Genomic DNA, 23,151 nt, shown 5'->3' with positions numbered 1-23,151 from the left:
ATCTTCTCAATTTCCCTATAAATCTTTGTTTATTCCTAATAAATAAGATTTATTTTGAAAATTGACTTAAATGAATCAGGCTCCAAATGTGAAGACATTTTTAGAATAGTTGAATTAACTTTTGCCTTATTCTTAAAGAGTTCCTTTGATGGAAACAAAGTAAGAATTTTAGATCAGAAGGAAAGAAAAACACTTTGAACACGTACAATGCCTCCTCAACCTGAAAAGCAGGAACGGATAATAGCAAAAATCAGATAAAAATACTTCTATTTTAATAGACACCATATTGCAAGTGCATTTAAAATTAGCAGCGCATAACATTTATTTCCTTGACATTTGTCTTCCAAAGAGTTCACAGTGTTTCAGTGTCAGTTGAAACAGGGGAAGAATCTCAGGGAAGAATCCTTCACATAATAATAGGACCATTGGTAATAATGTCTCTCAGTTCATTCCAAATCCATAAAGATGCATTTCCTGATGAGTGACTGAGCTGTGAAGAAAGAGATGAGAAACCCTCATCCCTCTGAATTACTTGTGTCAGAATATTTTCACCATAGTACCACGGATAGTAAATTATCCTTATTAACAAGAAATATGTCTCAGATTGGAATCTGAGCAATCAGATGGGCAGAGAAAAATTGCTTTGACTTGCTCTTCATCTTTTAAAGACAAAGGAGAGCTTCTCTATGTACAAAGTCAGTTGTCAAGATAGCCTTAGGGAATAAGAGTCTGCAGCATGGAATCCTGCTGCGCAGCTGGGAAGCCTGCACCCCAGGTCTTCCTGATCCCAAATCCCTGGGCCTGTCCCCCAACAGACGCTGCCATGATGAGGTCATTTGCAATTGCTCTCTTAGGAGCTCTGGGGAAGGGGGAAGGAGATAGTTAGGATGGAACGGGAAGCATGGAGGCCAAGAAAATTAAGGCCAGTCCAATTTAAATTCAGTGTTAGCCCAAGTCCACCCATCCCAGGTCCCTGTGAAGAAGAGCTGAAATTTACATTACTTCAGTTACAGGAAAAAAACAAAAGTTTACAGCTTAATGACCTAGAAAGCCCCACAATAGAATCAAAACTGAGCCCAGGCCAAGGACAGGAAGCCTCTATTAGAATGAGAACAGAGCTCAATGCCCTTGAATGTCCCATATCAAAATGTAAACAGAACTTGAGGAATTGCTCCAGCCCTTCTGGAGGTCTCTGAGACCAGCCCTTAAAAGTAAGCTAAAACCTGCCTCGGGATCCAAGTCCCTGCTCCACTCTGTTGGGTATACTTGGACACAAGCTTGAGCTAGTAAATAAATGCATGTGCGTTTGAATCAGTGTCAGCTTCTCCGTGGTTTCTTGGATTCGCAGTCTTGGGCACAACACTCTGAGATAAAAAAACAAACCAAAAGAATCTCGGACACAGGTAGAGTAAACGCAGATTTCTGAGAGAATCAGCGAGACCTGGGGGCTTGCGGGCTCTTCTGTGGAGGCCCATGCAGACTGGGGGACCAGATGCTCACCCCAGAGCCAGAGGACCCAGAGACCCCACCCACATCCCGCCCATCAGGGGGGGTCTCAGGGAGCAGCACTGCACCGCCCACTGGAGGCCAGAGGTACTGACTCCCACCCCGCCTCTGACCCCGCAGGTGCATCTACCACGCAGATGTGCACCTGATAATCAGCGCCAGAGCCCATCCCCAGACCCTGCACAGACCACTCACTGCCACCATGTTGTCAGACCACAGAGGATGCGGAGATTCAGCTCTGCCTGGAAAGTAGGATCTAGGTTCCTTTGTACTTTGTGCTTTATTGTCATTTATTTTCTTTGATTTTTTTAATTAATTGCCTTATTTTAATTTTTATGTATGTACCTTATATATTTCTTATTTTTACTTTCATGGTACTTTAATTGTGTTTCATATTTTGGGATTTAGAATCTTTTAAAATGCAGGCCAAAATAATCTGGTGTTTTTTTTGGAGGGCAGTTGTTATTGTTTTCCTTGGTTTTTCTTTTTCTTCCCTCTTTCTTTTCTGGAAAAGGTAATGAGATGGATAAATTCACCTCCATAAAATAACACGAGGTAGTACTCACAGCCAGGAAGTCCATCAATACACATATATGATGTCTAACTACAGTTTAAAACAATGATTATAAAGATAGCATCTGGGCTGGAAAAAGAGCACAGAAGAAAACTAGAGAATCCCTTACTGCAAAAATAAAAGAACTAAAATCTTGTCAGGCCAACGTTAAAAATGCTATAACTGAGATGCAGTCCCAAGTGGAAGCCATAAAAACAAGAAAGGTTATGGACCACAGAGACAGACGTAGGGAAGTCAGCCACTTATTAAAACAATAATATTCATATCTTAGGAGACTCAGAAGATGAAGAGAGTGAAAAGGTGGGCCTTGCTCAGCCATTAGAAGCGACAAATACCCACCATTTGCTTCAACGTGAATGGAACTGGAAGGTATTATGCTGAGTGAAGTAAGTCCATCGGAGAAGGACAAGCATTGTATGTTCTCATTCATTTGGGGAATATAGATAATAGTGAAAGGGGATATAAGGGAACGGAGAAGAAATGTGTGGGAAATATCAGAAAGGGAGACAGAACATAAAGACTCCTAACTCATGGAAATGAACTAGGGGTGTTGGAAGGGGAGGAGGGCGGGGGTGGGGGTGAATGGGTGATGGGCATTGAGGGGGGCACTTGATGGATGAACACTGGGTATTTTTCTGTATGATGGCAAATTGAAAACTAATAAAAAATAAAATTATTATTAAAATAAAAGAAAGAAAGAAAGAAATGAAAGAAAGAAAGAAAGAAAGAAAGAAAGAAAGAAAGAAAGAAAGAAAGAAAGAAAAAAGAAAGAGAGAGTGGCACCTGGGTGGTCATTCAGTTAAGCTTCTGCTGTAGGCGCAGATCATGATCCAGGTCCCAAGGCAGGCTCCCTGTTTAGCAGGGAACCTGCTTCTCCCTCTCCCTCTGCCACTCTCACTCATGCTTTTTCTCCTCTCTCTCTCATATAAATAAAAAACATCATTGAAAAAGAAACAAACTCAGAAGGAAGAGAAATCTCCCATGTAGAAGAATTTCAAACAATTCGTGCAGACATACCACACTCAAGTTCATGAGCATAGCTTCAAACTTTTATGTGTGCAATATACATAGTAACTTCCTTCTGCAAAATATATTATGAAAAACCTAAAATAATAATGATAATATAATAATAATAATAATAATAATAATAATAATAAAGAATCACTTAACTACGGAGAAAGATGACAAATACTACCTCAGTAAATGATCAGATCGATACCAAGACTGATAAATCATGTTGATAGTATCTATCCTTTATATTATACAATGAAAATGGCAGTATATCTCTGTATATAATCCACAAAAACAGTTCAGTCATGAGATAAACAACAGACATGTCCCAACTGAGGGAAATTTTACAAAATACTCTACTTCTCAAAGCGTTCCAGTTCAACAACAAAAAGGAAAGGCTGAAAGACTGTCACAATCCAGAGGAGCCTAAGAAAACAGGAGGACAAATGGAATGTGATATGAAGGATGGTAACTTAGCAAAAACTAAGGAAATCTGAATAAAGTATGGTCTTTGGTTAATGCAAATATTTTAATATTGATTCATTAGTTCATATTTGTACCTGTACTAATATAAGATATCAATAATTGGAGAAATTGAGTGCCAGTGCATGCGAATGCTCTGTACTATCTTCTCAATTTCCCTATAAATCTTTGTTTTTTTCCTAATAAATAAGATTTATTTTGAAAATTGACTTAAATGAATCAGGATCCAAGTGTGAAGACATTTTAAGAATGGTTGAATTAACTTTTGCCTTATTCTTAAAGAGTTCATTCGGTGGGAACAAATAAATAATTTTATATCAGAAGGAAAGAACAACACTTATGAACACGTATAATGCCTGCTCAACCTGAAAAGCAGGAAAGGATAATAAAAGCAAAAATCAGAAAAAAATACTTCTATTATACTAGACACCATATTGCAAGTGCATTTAAAATTAGCAATGCATAACATTTATTTCCTGGACATTTGTCTTCCAAAGAGTTCACAGTTTTTCAGTGTCAGTTGAATTAGGGGAAGAATCTCAGGGAAGAATCCTTCACATAATAATAGGACCATTGTAATAATGTTTCTCAGTTCTTTCAAATCCATAAAGATGCATTCCCTGATGAGTGACTGAGCTGTGAAGAAAGAGATGAGAAAGCATCATCCCTCTGAACTATTTGTGTCAGAATATTTTAACCATAGTACTACGGATAGTAAATTATCCTTATTACCAGGAAATACATCTCAGATTGGAATCTGAGCAATTAGATGGACAGAGAAAAAAAACTTAGACTCACTCCTCATCTTTTAAAGATAAAGGAGAGCTTTTTTATGTACAAAGTCAGTTGTTAAGATAGCCTTAGGGAATAAGAGTCTGCAGCATGGAATCCTGCTGCGCAGCTGGGAAGCCCGTGCCCCAGGTCTTCCTGATCCCAAATCCCTGGGCCTGTCCCCCAACACACGCTGCCAAGCTGAGGTCATTTGCAATTGCTCTCTTAGGAGCTCCAGGGAAGGGGAAAGAGCTAGATAGGATGGGACTGGACACAAGGAGGTCGAGAAAATGAAGGCCTTTCTACTTTAAGTTCAGTGTTCGAACAAGTCCAGCCATCCCAGGCCCCTGTGAAGAAGACCTGAAATTTACATTACTTCAGTTACAGGAAAAAAACAAAGGTTTACAGCTTAATGGCCTAGAAAGCCCCACAATAAAATGAAACTGAGCCCATGTCAAGGGCTGGAAGCGCCTATTAGAATGAGAGCAGAGCCCAATACCCTTGAAGGCCCCATATCAAAATGTAAACATAACTTGAGGAATTACTCCAGCCCTTCTGGAGGACCCCGAGACAAGCCCTTAAAACTAAGCTAAAACCCACCTCGGGGTCCACGTCCCTGCTCCGCTGTGTTGGGTGTACTTGGACGCAAGCTGGAGTTTGGAAATGAACCCTTGTGTGTTTGCATTGGTGTCAGCCCCTTAGTGGTTTCTCAGATTCGCAAACTTGGGCACAACACCCCCATGTCCCCTCCTACCTTGGCTGAACCCCTATCCCCTCCCACCCAGGGTAACACTCAGTCTCCTCCCTGCCTACAACAGCTGGGCACAGGCCGTCACACAGGTCCCATGAGCACGGTGGAGACTCCCGCTGTCCCTGGCCTCCCAGAGGAAGGAAGGAGGTTTTGGCAGTAGACACTCCCATGGTGGCCCCAGGGATCCCTGCCCAGGACAGACAGGTTGGGGTCTGTGTCCCTTGATGCCAGCTCCTCCTCCCCGGTTTTCCCACAGGAAATGAAGGAGTAGGCACTGGTCTCCTCCAGGGACATCACGCAGGTGGACCTGGACGTCAACAGGACGTTCAGCAGTCACATCATATTTTTGGACTACTATGGGATAGGGTGAGGTTGAGGGGCCAGGGGGGATCAAGATTCAGGAGAGGACCGGGGGATTCTGGGTAGGGAAAACGGGGCTTCCGAGTCGGGGGGCAGAACAGCAGCCAACAACACACCGCTCCATGGTAGGGTGTTGGGGATTACCTCTGTGCCCCCACCCCCGGGACCTCAGGGATGAGGAGGCCACTAGGATGGGGTCTCCAGGTCTTGCCATGGGAGCTGAACCCCAAAGGGTAGAGGGACGACCCCCTGAGAAGCAGGGGATGGGTTGATGGCGTGGGGGACAGGAACCGGACCTGGGTGCCAGGCGGAATGACCGCAGCAGGAGCAGGACACACTTCGATCCCATGAGGGTCAGACGGGTCAGAGTAACACCCACTCTCGGTGCTTTACATGTTTCTAAATTCTATGCATTTAATTTGAGACTATTTGCAATTTGAAAACACACATAGTATGATGAACCCCAGATAATGCCCCCGGTCCAGCCAGGGTCCTGCACTGACCACACCACGCCCCAGGGGCAGGTGTCACAGCAAACCCCAGACTGGAGTCTCCTTTAAGTGTAGACGTCTCCTTGTGCATCTTAGAGGAAAGGGATGCCCTCTGTCCACAGGCCCACCATGACATCCCCCTCATTCCCCACTCCCACTCCATCTGCCTACATCATCATTCCCCATGGCATCTCACCTACACCATCCCCGTCAAACCCATACAGCCCCACACAATCCCCACCCACACTATACCCCAACACCATCCCCCCTACACCATCCCCCATAATCCACCACCATCATACCCCTGCCCCCACACCATCTACCCCCACACCAACAGCTCCCAGCAAGGACGCGGTGCAAGTGCCCCCTGTGGGACATACTCAGCCTCCCCGGGGTTCTCTGGATACCCTGCTCCCATCAGAAGCCCGGGTGTCCCATAGAGTACCCAGGGGTTGCAGGGAGGAGGGAAGACAGGGAGCCCCTGAAAGGGTGTGTGCAGGTGAGTGGTGCAGAGTATGCACTGTGCCCTGTCTCCACCCACTGTCCCTCCCTGAGGGCGGCTTACACTGCACAGAACACCAGCCCCTAACCAGGGGGATCTGGAATGGCCTGGCCCCGGGCTCTGTGAGGGTGGGTGTGATTTGAGCCCCCGCCCCAGTCCCAACAAAAAGACTAATGGGATCCAGCCCCCCATTGCCCTGTCCAGCGCTGGATTCTGGCCCCACGCTGAGCGAGCCCTCTCAAAGCTGGATGTGGCCTCCTGGGCCCTGGGGGTGCCCCACAGATCCAGGCCGCTGACCTAGGGCAGCCCTGGGGATCCCGGGACACCCAAGGTTGGAGAGAGCAGAGGTGGGCCGGTGGACCCCACCCGAACCCACACCAGGAGGCAGGCTCCTCCAGGTGCTGGGGCCCCAGGGGCCAAGTGGCTGGGGTCCAGCTGCCCTGCGGGGACCCAGCTAGGAACCCATGAGCTGCAGGTCAAGGTCAGCTCTGCTGTCCTCAGAAACGTCTCTCAGGCTGAAACCTCAGGACACATGCCCCCACTCGAGGTCCACACGTGCTCCCAGTTGGGGGACTCCAGCACTCACACCCCACCCATGTGATTCTTGCCCTCCCCTAAAGGACAGACATTCCCTCCACAGGGGAAGGCGCACACCCTCCACTCTAAGCCCGTTTGCTGTAGAATGTCAATAAAGTGTTGTGGTGCGAAAATGCACAGCCAGCCCGTTTCTGTGTCTCCCAGAACTCTGTGCACGGGGCGTGGACAGACCCACAGAGAGGAGGAGGGGGCACCACCCAGTCCCCAAACAGCCCCTGCACGGGCACTGCAAGGCACACAAGCTGACGTCCCCACGTGCCTTCCAGGGGTGGCCAGATGACAGGGTCAGGACCCCACAAACTATACTGGGACTCAGCCTGTGCCCCCGGGCCAGGAGGGCCTGGGACAGAGTGATGGCCAGGGAGCATCAGGTCACCAGGGTCTCTGTAAAGGGACCTGGGATGTCTGTGCTCCCTCTGTCAAGGGGGCAGGGGCTGGCTGGTTTCTGGGGTACTTCCTCCTCTCCCCGCATCACTGTGCCTGTGTGCCTGGGGAACAGAGGGCCTGTGGGGCCATCAGCGTGACCCTGGAAGGGATGTCAGGACAGTAGGCCCTTGTGTTGTGCCCAGGATTGCAAATCCAAGAAACCACCGATGAGCCGACATCGATGCAAACTTCCGAGGATTTCTTTACAAGCTGGAGCTTGAGTCCAAGTGCACCCGACACAGCGGAGCAGGGATGTGGACCCTGAGACTAAGAGGCGTAGCAGCTTTATACGGGCCAGTGGCCCATGGGATACACAGAAAGTTGCACAGTCGTGTCGGTCCACACGCAGGTGGCCGATTGAATGACACCTTACCCTATAGGATCCACTTTACCTGGCCTATTACTTTGGTCAGAATCGGCGTGCAGTTTTGGCGGGCACAAAGTAGAGTTACTTTGTTATGAGCCTATTTCTGATTAGGGTGTGCCCAGTGGCTTGACTGGGTTGGGGCAGCGCCTTAAGACATAAGCAGGTCATGTGGGGGTCATAGGGGAGGTGGCGGGTGTAGCACAAAATGGAATCAGTCCTGCTCTGCTTGTCCAGGGGTAGGGGATTTTTGTTATATTTCCTGGGTCCCACACTTGCAGATCACACACCTGGGCCACCCTCATCAAATGGACTCACTGTGCACACCTTGTGGTCCTGGATATCTCACAGCAGTGTGTAGAGGGCACCCTCCTCACCCTAGTGAGTAGGGACTGGGTGAACATGGTGCTCGGCCTGAAGGCCAGGCAGCACAGGGCACTGAGGAACCCCAGCCCCATCACCACCCCTACTCCCACACACAGGCTCCCCAAGGCTCCCCGTAATGGGCACCCGGCACCTCTGGAGATCCCCACAGGGCAGCCCCGAGGTCCGGCTCCCTGCTGGAGAGGCATCGGGGAGAAGAGAAGCAGGCGGCGCTTGGGGAGACCCACTGCCGGACATGGGAATGTGGCCGAGCCAGACCTTCCACCTCAGCTGACCCTCCAGCTGAAATTCATGACAGGAGCGAGCCCCGGGTCGGCCAGGAGAGCCCAGCTAGCCACCCAGCATCAGCACCAGAAATGATGTTGTACCAACCATTTCGGCGTTTGGGTGACCCAGCCAGAGGATCCGATAACTGCACGTGATAGCTTCGTGTGATAGACACACAAACACACCAAAACCAACAAAAGTCAGAATCCCCCCAATGTTGTCAAACAGCAGCTGGATGGTTACATACACAACGCTGTGGTCCCCAATAGGATACCTGGAAGACGCTATAAACCATGACTGCAGAGGTGCTGGAGGCACGGAGATGTGCCTCTTGTGTTCCAAAAAGGAGAGCAGAGGGGCAGGAAGCATCCTCCGGAGTGGGGGGCCCTCCTAGGAAAGGACACCAGGTCCCTGTGAAGGCCACGGATGGTGAAATTTTCCTCCTCTCTTTCAGCTTCTGCTTTTCCCCTAAATGCCATTTTCCTAAATCATAATAGCAAAAATTTATTTTAAGTTTTTAAATTTCTTTTTATTGGAGTCCAATTTGTATGAATTCTTTCTTCAGCAAGGGTGTCATTCAGGATAGAGAGAAAGATTTTCCCAGACAGGCAAAGTATAAAGGAGTTCATGACCACTAAACCAGTTCAGTAAGGAATTTTCAGAGGAACTATTCTAGTGGGGGAAAAAAGAGACCAAAAGCAACAAAGACTAGAAAGGACCAGAGTATGTCACCAGAAACACCAACTCTACCGGTAACACAAAGGCACAAAGTTCATATCTTTGAATAAGCACTCTGAATGCTGATGCTAAATGCTCCAATCAAAAGATATAGGGTATCAGAGTGCCTTAAAAAACAGGATCCAGGATGCCTGGGTGGCTCTGGGTTTGAGCCTCTGCCTTTGACTCAGGGTATGATCCTTGAGTCTGGGATCGAGTCCCATATTGGGCTCCTGGTGGGGAGCCTGCTTCACTCTTGGCCTAATTTTCTGCCTCTCTCTCTCTCTCTCTCTCTCATGCTCTCAAAAATAAAATCGTTATTAAAAAAACAAGATCCATCTGTATGCTGCCTACAAGATGCTCACCTTAGACCTATAGACACCAGCAGATTGAAAGTCAGGGGATGGAAGATCATCTATCACGCTAATGGTTATGAAAAGAAAGCTGGAGGACCAATACTTATATTAGAAAAACTAGATTTGAAACCAAACCCTGGGGGACACCTGGTGGCTCAGTGTTTGAGCATCTGCCTTTGGCTCAGGGTGTGTTCTTGGGATCCCAGGATCGAGTCCCACATCAGCATTCCTTTGGGGAGCCTGTCTCTCCATCTGCCTATGTTTCTGCCTCTGCTTCTCTGTGTATCTCTCATGAATAAATAAATATAATATTTAATCTCAAAAAAGAAAGAACAAATAATGTAAGAAGTGATGAAGAAGGGCATTATTTCATAGTTAAAATGAATCTCTATATCGATCAATGAACTAAATATTTATGCTGCCAACGAGTACCTAAATATGGAAACCAAATACCAACAAACGTACAGGAACTGACTGTATTGAAAATAATACAATGACAGGGGATTTTAAAACCCACCCACTTATGGCAATGGACCGATCGTCTATGCAGAAAATCAACATGGGAACAATAGCCTTGACACACTGGACCACAGGGACTCCACAGATATAGTCTGAACATTTCTTCCTAAAGCAGAATACACATTCCTTTCAAGTGCACATGGGACATTCTCCAGAACAGATCATATCATGGGCCACAAATCAGCACTCAACAGGTACAACAGGTACAAGAAGTTGATATCACACCCTGTATATTTTTGACCACGACGCTATGAAACTCGAAGTTGACAGTAAGAAAAAATTTGGACAGACCAAAAATACGTGGAGATTATGAACATCCTACTAGAGAATGATGGAGCAACCAGGAAATTAAAGAGGAAATTTAAAACAAATGAAAATGAAAACATGTTTCTCCAAACCTCTGGGATGTAGCAAAGGCAGTCCAAAGGGGGAAATACATAGCAATACAGGCTTACCTCAGGAAACAAGAAGTCTGGGATCCCTGGGTGACGCAGCAGTTTAGCGCCTGCCTTTGGCTCAGGGCGCGATCCTGGAGACCCGGGATTGAATCCCACATCGGGCTCTCGGTGCATGGAGCCTGCTTCTCCCTCTGCCTATGTCTCTGCCTCTCTCTCTGTGTGACTATCATAAATAAATAAAAAGTAAATAAAATGTTTTTTAAAAAAGGAAACAAGAAGTCTCTAATACACAACCTAACCCTACAGCTAAAGGAGCTGGAAAAGGCATAGCAAACAAAGCCTAAAGCCTACAGAAGATGGGAAAAAATAAAGATGAGAGCAGAAATAAACAATACAGAAATAAAAAAAACAGTAGAATGGAATAACAAAACTAAGAGCTGGTTCTTCAGAATAATTAATAAAATGGATCAAGCCCTAGCCAGCCTTATCAACGAGAAAAGAGAAAAGACCTAAATAAATAAAATCACAAATGAGAGAAGAGAGATCACAATCAACACCAGAAAAATAAGTCAGTTATAAGGGAAAACTATGAAAGCTTATACACTAACATACTGGAAGAAATGGAGGAAATGGACAAATCCCTTGAAATGTGCAAATGAGCAAAACTGAAATAGGAAGAAATAGAAAATGTGAACAGACCCATAAATAGCAAAGGAATTGAATCAGCAAGGCACCTGGCTGCCTCAGTGGTTGAGCATCTGCTTTGGCTCAGGTCATGATCCCGGGGTCCTGGGGGATCACGTCCCACATCAGGCTCCCCACATAGAGCCTCATTTTCCCTCTGCCTCTCTGTGTCTCTCATGAATACTTAAGTAAAGGTGCAGCCACTGTGGAAAACAGTCTGGAGGGTCCTCGAGAGTTAAAAATAAGGGATCCCTGGGTGGCGCAGCGGTTTGGTGCCTGCCTTTGGCCCAGGGCGTGATCCTGGAGACCCAGGATCGAATCCCACATCGGGCTCCCGGTCCATGTAGCCTGCTTCTCCCTCTGCCTGTGTCTCTGCCCCTCTCTCTGTGACTATCATAAAAAATTTTTGAAAAAAGAAGTTAAAAATAGAGTTACCCTCTGATTCCAAAATTAAACAGCTAGGTATTTACCCTGAGGATACAAAAGTAGTTTATTAGATTCAAAGAGGGACATGCAGCCCGGTGTTGGTAGCAGCGTTATCAACAACAGCCAATCTGTGGATACAGCCTAAATGTCCATCGACAGATGAATGGGCAGAGACGATGTGGTAAATATACACACTGCGACATCACTGGGTCATCAGAATGGATGAAATGAAGCCATTTCCAATGACGTGGGAGAATTGGAAAGACTTATGCTAAATGAACTCAGTCAGTCAGAGAAAGACAGATACCACATACCATACAATTGCATTAACATGTGAATTTTAGGAAACCAAACAAACTGGCAAAGGGGCGGAGGGGAGGGATGAGAGAAGCAAACCAAGATACACACTCTTAACCACAGAGAATAAACTAATCAATACCAGAGGAAGGTGGGGGGGAGGGGAATCAGGGGATGGGGATTGTGGAAGTCACCTCTGACCAGTACCAGGCGTTGTATCCAAGGGTTGAATCACTATGTGGTAAACCTGAAACTATATCATACTGTGTTTACAAACAGGAATTCAAGTAAAACTTTAAAATAATAATTGGTAGTATTGATGAAAAATGTGCGCACTAGAGATAAAATCAGAAAGTCAACTGAAAATCCAAATAAAGAGTATTTAGAGCCACAAAACCCCTCCTTACCTCAGCTCAGGAGAAGACTGCCATGCCTATTCTCACCCAAGTAAAAGCCTGGATTTTGATTCTCTGGGGAGGCCACTGACTTGGTGGAGTCAGGCTATCTTTGAACCCAAAACCTAAATAGAGTGCATAAAACTAAACTGCCCAAGATATTAGGAGTCCCAGTGCAGGCACATGCCAAGACCCAAACTCTAACCATACACAGACATAAGCCTAATCCTACACTTAAGCCTAATGTTCACCTAAACCTTAAACAAGACCTATCACTAATCGAAAACCAAACACAAACCCCAAGACCGAAATGTGGACCAGACTTTTACCAAGTCCCGCAAAACTCACTCAACCCTCTAACACTGTGGGCGGGACTGTGGGCTGGTGCAGCCGCCCTGGAAACAGTGTGGAGGCTCCTCAGGAAGTTACAAATAGAGCTGTAGGGTCAGTTTGTGTCCTCTGACTTTACTGAACTCACTCCTTAGTTCTAAGGTTTTGGTTTTGGTGGAGGCTCTCAGGTTTCCTGTTCCTAGTACCATGTCTTCAGCATATAGGGACAGTGTGAGTTCCCCTTCCAGTTGTGAAACCTTTACTGTTCACATCTTAATGTCTAGAAAGCCCCACAATAGAATAAAAACTGAGTCCAGGTCAAGGGCAGGAAGCCCCTATTAGAATGAGAACAGAGCTCAATGCCCTAGAAGGCCCCATATCAAAATGTAAACAGAACTTGAGGAATTGCTCCAGCCCTCCTGGAGGTCCCAAGACCAGCCCTTAAAACTAAGCTAAAACCCACCTCGGGGTCCAAGTCCCTGCTCCGCTCTGTCGGGTATACTTGGACACAAGCTCAAGCTTGTAAATAAACCCTCGTGTGTTTGCATCGGAGTCGACATCTCGGTGGTTTCTCGGATTCGCAATCTTGGGCACAACAGTCTGAGATAAAAAAAACAAAACCAAAAGAAGCTCGGACGCAGGCAGAGTAAAAGCAGGGTTCTGAGAGAAGCAGCGGAGACCCGGGGGCCTAGCGGCTCTTCTGTCGAGGCCCCTGCAGACAGGTGGGGGGGCGGAAAACTCAGCCCCAGAGCCAGAGGACCCAGCGTCCCCACCCGCATCCCGCCCATCAGCACGGAGACTCAGGGAGCAGCACAGTGCTGCCCACTGGAGGCCAGAGGCTCTGATGCCCACCCCGCCTCTGACCCCACAGGTGCATCTCCCTGGCAGATGTGCACCTGAGAATCAGTGCCAAGACCCATTCCGAGACCCTGCACAGACCATTCGCTGCCAGCAAGTTGTCGGACCACAGAGGCAGCAGAGCTTCAGCTCTGCCTAGAAAGTACGGACTAGATTCCTTTGTACTTTGTGCTTTATTTTCATTTATTTTCTTTGATTCTTTTTTATTAATTGCCTTATTTTAATTTTTCTGTATGTACCGTATATATGTCTTATTTTTACTTTCATGGTACTTTAATTGTTTTTCTTACTTTGGGATTTAGCATCTTTAACAAGCAGGCAAAAATAATCTGGTGGGTTTTTTTTGGGGGGGGAGGGCAGTTGTTATTGTTTTTCTTGTTTTTTCTTTTTCTTCCTTCTTTCTTTTCTGGAAAAAATAATGAGATGGAGAAATTCACCTCCATAAAATAACATGAGGTTCTACTCACAGCCAGGAAGTTCATCAATACACATATATGATGTCTAACTACAGTTTAAAACAATGATTATAAAGACAGCAGCTGGGCTAGAAAAAGAGCACAGAAGACAACTAGAGAAACCTTTACTGTAGAAATAAAAGAACTAAAATCTAGTCAGGCCAATGTTAAAAATGCTATAACTGAGATGCAGTGCCAAGTGGAAGCCTTCAAAACAAGAAAGGTTATGGACCACAAGACAGACGTAGGGAAGTCAGCCACTTATTAAAACAATAATATTCATATCATGGGAGACACAGAAGATGAAGAGATAGAAAAGGTGGGACTTGCTCAGACATTAGAAATGACAAATACCCACCATTTGATTCAACGTGGATGGAACTGGAAGGTATTATGCTGAGTGAAGTAAGTCAATCGGAGAAGGACAAACATTGCATGTTCTCATTCACTTGGGGAATATAAATAAGAGTGAAAGGGAATATAAGGGAACGGAGAAGAAATGTGTGGGAAATATCAGAAAGGGAGACAGAACATAAAGACTCCTAACTCTGGGAAATGAACTAGGGGTGATGGAAGGGGAGGAGGGTGGGTGTGGGTGTGAATGGATGACGGGTACTGACAGGCTGAGCACTGTGTGTTGTTCTGTATGTGGGCAATTGAACACCAATAAAAAGTAAATTTATTATTAAAAAAAAGAAAAAGAAAGAAAAAGTGGCATCTGGGTGGCTCAGTCACTTAAGCTTCTGCCTTAGGCTCAGATCATGATCCAGGTCCCAAGGCAGGCTCCCTGTTCAGCAGGGAACCTGCTTCTCCCTCTCCATCTGCCCCTCTCGCTCTTGGTTTTTCTCTCCTCTCTCTTTCAAATAAATTAATGACACCTTTAAAAAGAAACAAACAAACAAACCCAGAAGGACAAAAATCTCCCATGTAGAAGAATTTCAAAGAAGTTGTGCAGACATTCCACCCTCAAGTTGATTAGCATAGCTTCCCACTCTTATTTCCGGAAGACACATAGTAACTTCCTTCTACAAAATATAATATGAAAATCAGTATACAAAATTGATACAAATAATAATAATAATAATAAGAAGAAGAAGAAGAAGAAGAAGAAGAAGAAGAAGAATCACTTTACTATGGAGAAAGCTGACAAACACGACCTCAGCAAGATGATCAGATCGATACGAAGACTGATAAATCATGTTGATAATATCTATCCTTTATATGATATAATGAAAATGGCAGTATATCTCTGTATATAATCCACAAAAACGAGTTTAATCATGAGATAAAAAACAGACATTTCCCAACTGAGGTAAATTTTACAAAATACTCTACTTCTCAAAGTGTTCCAGTTCAACGATAACAAGGAAAGGCTGAAAGACTGTCACAATCCAGAGGAGCCTAAGAAAACATGAGTACAAATGGAATGGGATATGAGGGATGGTAATTTAGCAAAAACTAAGGAAATCTGAATAAAGTATGGTCTTTGGTTAATGAGAATATTTTAATATTGATTCAAGGCTAATATTGTACCTTCCTAATATACCACCACCATCATATCCCTACCCCACAACATCCACCCCCACACCATCGGCCCCCAGCAAGGACCCAGTGCAGCTGCCCCCTGTGGGACATGCTCAGCCTCCCTGGGGTTCTCTGGATACCCTGCTCCCATCAGAAGCCCAATTCTCCCATAGAGAACCCAGAGGTTGCAGGGAGGAAGGAAGGCAGCGATCCCTGAAAGGCTGGGGTAGGTGAGTGGTGCAGAGGACACATTGGGCCCTGCCCTCGCCCACTGTCCATCTTGGAGGGCGGCACACCCTGCACAGGACACCAGCCCCTAACCCAGAGGGACCTGGGCTGACCTGGCTCTGCGCTCTGTGGGAGCTAGGTTGATTTGAGCCCCTCCCAGGCCCAACACAAAGACTAATGGGATCCAGGTCCCCATGGTCCTGGCCAGCCCTGGATTCTGGCCCCAGGCTGAGCGAGCCCTCTCACAGGTGGATGTGGCCTCCTGGGCCCTGGGAATGCCCCACAGATCCAGGTCACTAACCTAGGGCAGGCCGGGGGATCCCGGGACACCCCAGGGTGGGGAGTGGATGGATAGGCCGGTTGGCCCCACCCAACCCCACACCAGGAGGCAGGCTCTTCTAGGTATTGGGGCCCCAGAGGGCCCAAGGCAGGTGTCCAGCTGCCCTGTGGGTCCCAGGACAGGAGCCCATGAGCTGCAGGTCCAGGTCATCTCTGCTGTCCTCAGAACAGTCACTCAGGCTGAAATCTCAGGACACACGCCCCCACCTGGAGTCCACACATGTTCCCACAATGTGGACTCTAGCACCCGCCCCTCCACACCTTGTGATTATTGCCCTCCCCTAAAGGACAGAAAGGTCTCCCTCCCCAGGGGAAGGCGCGCATTAGGCTCTGAGCCCCTTTGCTGTAGAAAGTCAATAAAGTGTTGTGCGAAAATGCACAGCCAGCCCGTTTCTGTGTCTCCCAGAACTCTGTGCATGGGGCGTGGAGAGACACCCAGAGAGGAGGAAGGGGCACCATCCAGGCCCCAAACAGCCCCTGCAGGGGCGCCACCAGGTACACAGAGCTGACGTCCCCACGTGCCATCCAGGGGCAGCCAGACGCCAGGGTCAGGACCCCACAGACTTTGCTTGGACTCAGGCTGTGTCCCCCGGGCCAGGGGGGGCTGGGACAGAGTGACAGCCAGGGAGCTTCAGGTCACCAGGGTCTGTGCACAGCGACCAGGAGGTCTGTGCACCCTCTGTCCTGATGAATGAGGATGGCCGAGTTCCGGGGCACTTATTCCCCTCCCCGCATCCCCATGCCTGTGTGCCTGGGGCACAGAGGGCCTGTGGGGTGGTCAGCGTGGCCCTGGAAGGGATGTCAGGACACCAGGCCCTGGTGTTGTGCCCAAGATTGTAAATCAGGGAAACCACCAAGGAGCCCACACCGATGGAAACTCCCGAGGGTTTCTTTACAAGCTGGAGCTTGGGTGTAATTGCACCCAACACAGTGGAGCAGGGACGTGGATCCCGAGAATAAGAGGCATAGCAGCTTTATAGGGGCCAGTGGCCCATGGAATACGCAGAAAGTTGCACAGTCATGCTGGTCCACACGCAGGTGGCCAATTGAATTACACCTTACCAAATAGTATCCACTTGAGCTGGCCTATTACTTTGGTCAGAATCGTCGCACAGTTTTGGGGGGCACAAAGCAGGGAGGGTTACATTGTTATGAGCCGATTTCAGAATAGGGTGTGCCCAGCGGCCTGACTAGGGTGGGGCAGCGCCTTAAGCAAAAAGCAGCTCATGTGAGGGTCATAGGGGAGGAGGCGGGTGTAGCACAAAATGGAATCAGTCCTGCTCTGCTTGTCCAGGGGTAGGGGATTTTTGTTAACTTTCCTGGGTCCCACACTTGCAGCTCACGAACCTGGGCCACCCTCACCAGGTGGACTCAGCCTGCACACCTTGTGGTGCTGGATCTCTCATACCAGCATGTGGAGGGCACCCTCCTCTCCCTAGTGAGTAGGGGCTGGGTGAGCATGGGGCTCGCCAGAAGGCCTGGCAGCACAGGGGACCAAGAACCCCAGCCCAGACCCCAACTCGACTCCCACACACAGGCAGCAACAGGGCTCCCCGCCATGGGCAGCTACCTCCTCAGGATCTCCCCCCAGGGCGGCGCTGAGGTCTGGCTCCCTGCTGGAGAGGCATCTGGGAGAAGAGAAACAGCAGGCGCTCAGTGGGACCCCCTGCCGGACATGGGAATTTGGCCAAGTCGGACCTTCCAGCTCAGCTGACTCTCCAGCAGAAAGTCACTGCAGGAGCGAGCCCCCAGTCGGCAAGGAGAGTCCAGCTATCTACCCAGCGCCAGCACCAGAAATGATGTTGTGCCAACCATTTCGGCATTTGGGTGACCCAGCCAGAGGATCAGATAGCTGCACGTGATATCTGCATGTGATAGTCACACACACAAGCAAAAACCAACAAAAGTCGGAATCCCCCCAATGTTGTCAAACAGCAGCCGGATGGTTACATATACGATGCTGTGGTCCCCAATAGGATACATGGTAGACGCTATAAACCATGACTACAGAGGTACTGGAGGCACGGAGATGTGCCTGCTGGGTTTCAAAAAGGAGCACAGAGAGGCAGGAAGCATCCTACGGAGGGGGTGTCCCTCCTAGGAAAGGACACCAGGTCCCTGTGTAGGCTACAGATGGTGAAATCTGTCCTCCTCTCTTTCAGCTTCTGGTTTCCTCCTCTTTTGTTCTTCCTAATTCTAGTTTAGCCTCCACCCTGCATCCAAGACAATGACCAAAGAGGCTTCGTTATGACATCGCGTCTAAAAGGAGGCCGAGCTCTGGCTACCGGGTTCAGAAATGGTCATTGCCTAGGTGTATGCTGATCCCCCGAACTTGTGGCTTCACGGCTTTTCTCTCCCTGCAGAACGAGGGGAACCACAGGTCTTACAATGAAAGACGCCCACTTCCCATCGAGCGGGACTATCCCTTGTGGAGGACCTCATCTGGGCCAAGTAGTACAAGCGGGGCGATCAAGAATAGTTCGCAGGTGAGACATAAGCAAACACTTACCTTTGATGTCATGCTTTATTTGTTCATCCATTTATTATTTGTTAAATATTTTCGTTTCATGTCCTCTCTATACCCAACATGGAGTTCAAACTCACAACCCTGAGATCAAGATCCCCCAACCAGGCCAGCCAGGCACCCCAGTGCCATGTTTCATAACTCTTTGCTTCCTTGCCTATCTCTGCATCGAACTGGAACATTGAGTCCTGGACGGGAAGCTTTAGTTACCTCCGAATCCTAGAACGTTCTCACTGTATCCCATTCCTAGATTGACATTTACCATTGAATAGCACTTTAAATAAATAGTCAGTAAAATAACTACTACAGTAAAGGAAATTATCAACTTTTCATGTGTGTGGGCCCTGCTCCCTGGGCTCCCAGGGAAGCTATGGTTTCTTTCACATTGATCAGGTCCAAATGACTCCACCACACCTCAAAGCGTGGGCTCAGTTTCTGCCCTGACACATGCAAGACCCCTGCTTCAATTAACATGTATCAATCAATCAAAGAGAGCCTGACTGGCTTGGTGTTGTTCGTAAGAACATGGGACTCTTGTTCTTGGGGTAGCAAGTTCTAGCCCCATGTTGGCTGTAGAGATTACAGAAAAATAAAATCTTAAAAACAATCAATCAGTTGATCTTGGGGAGACACAGCCCTGGATCCCACAAGGGCAGAGAGCCAACTGACAGTTCTACGCACAATATTATAAGCAGCAGTGCACAAAATCTGAACTTTCAGAAGTCTCCTAGAGTGGGGGACACACCAGCCTTAAGGTGTTCAGGTGGAGAAGTAGGGGGCAGTCCCTGGAGCGACAGGGTGGGCTCAGGATCCCAGGGGTCCCAAGGACAGTGGCGCCAACTGTTCCCAGGCATAGGAGCAGGAACCCGGCTGAGAGCAGCGGGACTCAGGCCAACTGCCCTGTGTGGCCATAAGCTGCAAACCCTGTGCAGTCACGGGGCCCAGTTCCTGGGACCGGCCAGCAAAGGCCAGGAGTGCGAGGACACCCTCCCTGGCAGGAATAGCACAGGTCTCCACCAGGGCAGCCCCTAAAATTTGGAGTTTTAAAATTCAGTCACTTGTCTGTGTGGAGGCTGAGAAAATTGAGGCTGTTCCACTTTAAGTTCACGGTTAGCACAAGAACTGCCGTCCCAGGACCCTATGAGTAAGAGCTAAAATTTACATTACTTCAGTTACAGGAAAAAAAGAAAAAAACAGCTTACAGCTTAAGGTCCCAGAAAGCCCCATATTAGAATGAGAACAGAGCTCAATGCCCTTGAAGGCCTCATGTCAAAATGTAAACAGAACTTGAGGAATTCCGCCAGCCCTTCTGGAGGTCCCTGAGACCAGCCCTTAAAACTAAGCTAAAACCCACCTTGGGGTCCAAGTCCCTGCTCCACTGTGTGGGGTATACTTGGACCCAAGCTCGAGTTTGTAAATCAACCCTCGTGTGTTTGCATCGGTCTCGGCTCCTTAGTTGTTTCTCCAATTCAGAATCTTGGGCACAACACCCGCAAGTCCCCTCCCCACCTGGGCTGATCCCCTGTCCCCTCCAACCCAGGCTGACCCTCAGTCACCTCCCGCCCACAGCAGCTCGGCACAGTCCCTCACAGAGGTCTCACGGCCACGGTGGGCACTCTGGCCGTCCCCGGCCTCCCAGGAGAAGAAAGGAGGTTTCGGTAGGACACACTACCATGGTGGCCCCAGGGCTCCCTGCCCAGGATGGCAGCTGGTGACAGGCCGTGGTCTGTGTCCCTGATGCCAGCTCCTCCTCCCTGGTTTTCCCACAGGAAATGAAGGAGGAGCCCTCGTCTCCTCCAGGGACATCACGCAGATAGACCTGGACATCAACAGGACGTTCGGCAGCCAAATCATGTTTTGGGACTGTTAGGGGGTGGGGTGAGGCTGCTGAGTCAGGGGGCTTCAGGGCCCCGGGGGAGTCCCAGAGGCTTCTGGGTAGGGAACACAGGGCTTAAGAGGCCGGGGGAAGCAACAGCAGCCAGCAACACACCACTGTATGGTAGGGTGCCGGGGATGACCACCGTGCCCCAACCCCCAGGGCTTCGGGGATGAGGAGGTCACTACGTTGGCACCTCTAGGGGTTTCCATGCGAGCTGAAACCCTAAGGGGTGAGGGACGGCCCCTTGAAAAGCAGGGGGCTGTGGTGGGGCCTGTGGAGGGCAGTAACCGGACCTGGGGGCCAGTCGTCATGGCCATGGCTGGAGCAGGACACACATCGATCCGATGAGGGTCGGACGGGTCAGGGTGACACCCACACTTGGTGTTTTATATATATCTAAATTCTATGCATTTAATTTGAGACAATTTGCAATTTGTAAACATACATAGTATGATGACCCCCAGATAATGCCTCCGGTCCAGCCAGCGCCCTGCACTGACCACACGGGGCCCCCGGGGCAGGTGTCACAGCAAACCCCAGACTGAGGTCGCCTTTATCTGTAGACGTATCGTGTGCATCTGAGAGAATGTGGATGCCCTGTGTCGGCAGGCCCCCCACGCCATCCACCCTCATTCCCCACTCCCACACCATCCCCCTTCATCATCATCCCCAATGGCATCCCACCTGTACCATCCCCCTCACACCCACACAGCCCCACACAATCCCCACCCACACCACACCCCCACCATACCCCCTACACCATACCCCACACTCCACCACCATCATACCCCTGTCCCCACAACATCCACCCCCACATCATCTGCCCCCAGCAAGGACCCAGTGCAGCTGCCCCCTGTGGGACATACTCAGCCTCACCAGGGTTCTCTGGATACCCTGCTCCCATCAGAAGCCCGGGTTTCCCATAGAGTACCCAGGGGAGGCAGGATCGAGGGAAGGCAGGGAACCCCGACAGGGTGGGTGCAGGTGAGTGGTGCAGAAGACCCACTGTGTACTGCCTCAACCCACTGTCCCTCCTGAAGGGCAGTACACCCTGCATAGGACACCAGCCCCTAACCCAGAGGGACATGGGCTGGACTGGCCCTGGGCTCTGTGGGGGCTGGGGGGATATGAGCCCCCCAGGCCCAAAACAAAGACTAATGGGATCCAGCCCCCCATGGCCCTGGCCAGCCCTGGATTCTGGCCCCAGGCTAAGAGAGTCCTCCCACAGCTGGATGTGGCCTCTTGGGGCCTGGGCAGTGCCCAACACGTGCCTAGGTCGCTGAACTAGGGCAGGCCTGGGGATTCCGGGACACCCCAAGTTGGGGAGAGAGGGGTAGGCTGGTGGGTCCCACCCACACCAACACCAGGGGACAGGCTCCACCAGGTTCTGGGACCCCAGGGGACCCAAGTCCGGGTCCAGCTGCCCTGTGGGGACCCAGCGCAGGAGCCCATGAGCTGTAAGTCCAGGTCAGCTCTGCTGTCCTAAGAACCGTCTCTCAGGCTGAAACCTCAGGACACGTCCCCACCCTGAGTCCAAACATGCTCCCAGGTGGGGGAATCCAGCACTAGCCCCCGCCCCACATGTGATTCTTGCCCTCCCATAAAGGACAGAATGGTCTCCCTCCCCAGGGGAAGGCGCGCACCCTTGCTCTGAGCCCGTTTGCTGTAGAAAGTCAATAGAGTGCTGTGGTGCAAAAATGCACAGCCAGCCCCTTTCTGTGTCTCCCAGAAGTCTGTGCAGAGGGTGAGGAGAGACCCCGAGAGAGGAGGAGGGGCTACATCCACGCCCCAAACAGCCCCTGCAGTGGCGCTGCCAGGCACACCCAGCTGACATCCCCACGTGCATTCAAGGGGCGGCCAGACACCAGGGTCAGGCCCCACAGACTTTACTGGGACTCCGGTGCCCCGCAGGCCAGGAGTGGCTGGGACAGAGTGACAGCCAGGGAGCCTCAGGTCACCAGGGTCTGTGGAAAGTGACCTGGGAGGTCTGTGCTCCCTCTGTCCAGGGGGCTGGGGTTGGCTGTGTTCTGGGGCACTTCCACCACTCCCTGCATCCCTGTGCCTGGGGCACAGAGGGCCTGTGGGGCAGTAGCGTGGCCCTGGAAGAGATGTCAGGACAACAGGGCCTTGTGTTGTGCCCAAGATGGCGAATCCGAGAAACCACCAAGGAGCCCACACCGATGCAAACTCCCGAGGGTTTCTTTACAAGCTGGAGCTTGGGTCCAAGGGCACCCAACACAGAGGAGTAGGGACTTGGACTCTGAGACTAAGAGGCGTAGCAGATTTATAGGAGTCAGTGGCCCATGGGAATGCTGAAAGATGCGTAGTCATGTCGGTCCACACGCAGGTGGCCAATTGAATTACACTTTACCCTATAGTATCGACTTGAACTGGCCTATTACTTTGGTCAGAATTGGCGCACAGCTTTGTGGGGCACAAAGCAGGGTTACATTGTTATGAGCCGATTTCGGATTAGGGTGTGCCCAGCGGCTTGAGTCGGGTGGGGCAGCGCCTTACACCTCATCAAGCCATGTGGGGTCATAGGGGAGATGGCAGGTGGAGCACAAAATGGAATCAGTCCTGCTCTGCTTGTCCAGGGGTAATTGATTTTTGTTAAATTTCCTGAGTCCCACACTGCAGCTCACAAACGTGGGCCACCCTCACATGGTGTACTCAGCGTGCACACCACGTGGTGCTAGATCTCTCACACCAGGGTGTGGAGGGTGCCCTCCTCA

At 49.3% G+C, this 23,151-nt stretch overlaps 1 protein-coding gene and 1 long non-coding RNA gene across 9 annotated transcripts in view; one reads left to right on the top strand and one right to left on the bottom strand.

The window, feature by feature from the left end:
- LOC112656497 (uncharacterized) overlaps positions 1-23,151 on the top strand; it is a 441,756-nt gene that overhangs the window by 312,258 nt on the left and 106,347 nt on the right. The window lies entirely within an intron of this gene.
- The window catches only part of LOC118353533 (uncharacterized), a 368,208-nt gene that overhangs the window by 287,880 nt on the left and 57,177 nt on the right, over positions 1-23,151 (bottom strand). Inside the window, exon 1 of one of the 8 annotated variants that reach the window (XR_007408950.1) lies at positions 10,535-10,633. The exons of the other annotated variants lie outside the window; for them this stretch is intronic. The gene's annotated coding sequence lies outside the window, so the exon portion shown is untranslated. Of the gene's footprint in view, positions 1-10,534; positions 10,634-23,151 lie in introns of those variants that run through there. 8 annotated transcript variants of the gene reach the window in all.

This window comes from Canis lupus, chromosome 37 (assembly GCF_003254725.2).
Source record: "Canis lupus dingo isolate Sandy chromosome 37, ASM325472v2, whole genome shotgun sequence".
NCBI lineage: Eukaryota > Metazoa > Chordata > Mammalia > Carnivora > Canidae > Canis > Canis lupus.
The sequence above is the reverse complement of the archived record's forward strand: the minus strand, read 5'-3'. Positions and strand labels throughout refer to the sequence as shown.